Source organism: Propithecus coquereli, unplaced genomic scaffold, assembly GCF_000956105.1.
Source record: "Propithecus coquereli isolate 6110/MARCELLA unplaced genomic scaffold, Pcoq_1.0 Scaffold59, whole genome shotgun sequence".
NCBI lineage: Eukaryota > Metazoa > Chordata > Mammalia > Primates > Indriidae > Propithecus > Propithecus coquereli.
In genome coordinates, this window is record NW_012151840.1 from 4,556,930 (window position 1) to 4,559,324 (window position 2,395).

Here is a 2,395-nt window from a genome sequence, read left to right on the forward strand (position 1 = left end):
AACAGTGCAGGAGCATTCTTAATATGTACTGAAAGAGAAAGCAAAGAAACAAATCAAGATAAAATAAGGTTTTTTCCAGATATTTAAAAGCTGAAATAATTTAACAGCGGCAGACTATAGGCTATTAGAAATTTTAAGAGAAGTCCTTAGGTTGAAGGAAAATGATATCAAATGGAATTAGCTCAGGAATTCAAGGTTCTTTAAACATTAAAAAAATAAATCAATGCAATTCACTGCATTAACAGACTAAAAAAGAAAAATCATCTGACCATCTCAATGGATGGCAAAAAAGCATTTCTCAAACTCCAACATTCATTTCTGTTGCAGACTCTCAGCAAAGTAGAAGAAAGAACATCCTCAAGTGGCAGAAAAAAAAGAAGTAAAACACATCCAGATTGGAAACGAAGAACTAAAAGTCTGTGCTGAGATGGCACGATCATCTATGTAGAAAATCCTATGGAACTTACATGAAAGCTATAAAAACTAAAAAGCTAATATGCCACCAAGCTCAAAACTAATGTACAAAAATAATTTTATTTCTGTATACTAACTGAATAATCAGAAATCAAAATTTTAAAAATACCGTTTACAATATGATCCAAATAAATGAAATACTTAGAGGAAATAAAATGTGTGCAAAACCTATTCACCAAAAACTATAAAACTTAAAAAAAATTAGAGACCTAAATAAATAGAGAGCTATTCCATGCTCATGAATCAAAAGACTCAAAATAGTAAAGATGTCCATTTCATCTCCCCAAAATTTAATAAGTCCCAGTCAAAATCCCAGCATTTTTTTAAATTGACAAGTTTATTCTAAAATTAATATGGAAGAGTGATGAACATAGAATAGCTAAAGCAACGTTTGAAAACAATGAAATTAGAAGACTACATTACTTGACTTTAATATTTACTATAAAGCTACAGTAAATAAAACACTGGTGTCAGGATAGAGAAATAGATCAATGTAACAGAGATAAACTCAAACCAATATGATGAGTTGATTTTTGATAAAGATGCAAAGGCATTTCAATAGAGAAAGGAGAGTCTTCAACAAACAGTAATAGAACAACTATTGGGTATCCATACGCTTTCCTCCTCCCTTCTTCCCACAGAAAATAATAAATCTTTGCCCATACATTCCACCATAAACAGGCATTCTTCATTTTATTGTGCTTCAAGATATTGTGTTTTTTACACTTGGAAGGTTTGTGGCAATCCTGCATCCGGCAAATCTATTAGTGCCATTTTGCCAATAGCATGTGCTCACCATCTCTGTCACATTTTGGTAATTCTCACAATATTTCAAACTTTTTAAATACTGTTTTATATCTGTTATGGTGATCTTTGATCAGTTATCTTCGATGTTACTATTGGAATTGTTTTGGGACACCACAAACGGCACCCATATGAGATGTCAAACATGTAGCTTCAGTGGCGCAACTGGTTAGCATACAGTACTCATAAGATGGCAAACTTAACTGATAAATGTTGTGTGTGTTCTGACAGCTCCGCAGACTGGCTGTTCCCTCATCTTTCTCCTTCTCCCCAGGCTTCTTTATTCCCTGAGACACAAAATATTGAAATTAGGCCAGGCATCTAAGTGTTCAAGTGAATGAGTCAGATGTTTCTAACTTTAAATCAGAAGCTAGATATGATTAAGTTTAGTGAGGAAGGCATGTTGAAAGCTGAGATAGGCCAAAAGCTAGGACTCTTGTGCTAAATAGTTAGCCAAGTTGTGAATCCAAAGAAAATTTTCTTGAAGGAAATTAAAAGTGCTACTCTAGTGAACACATGAATGATAAGAAAGCAAAAACATCCTCTTTGCTGATATGGAGAAAGTTTTAGTGGTCTAGATAGAAGATCAAACCAGCCACAACATTTCCTTAAGCCAAAGCCTTATCCAGAGTAAGGCCATAACTCTCAAATTCGATGAAGTCTAAGAGAAGTGAGAAAGCTGCAGAAGAAAATCTGGAAGCTAGCAGAGGTAGTTGATGAGGTTTAAGGAAAGAAGCCATCTCTATAACATAAAAGTGTAAGGTGAAGGAGCAAGTGCTGACATAGAGGCTGCAGCATATTTTCCAGAAGGTTTAGCTAAGATCTTTGATGGAGGTGTCACTAAACTGATATCCAATGAAGATAAAACAACCTTCTGTTGCAAGAAGATGCCATCTAGGTCTTTTATAGCTAGAGAAGAGAAATGAATGTCTGGCTTCAAAGATTTAAAGGACAGGCTGACTGTCTTGTTGGGGAATAACGCAGCTGATGACTTTAAGCTGACCAGTACTCATTTATCATTCTGAAAATGCAGGGGCCTCTAGAATTATTCTAAATCTACTCTGTCTATGCTCTGTAAGTGGAACAACAAAGCTTGGATGACAGCACATCTGTTTAC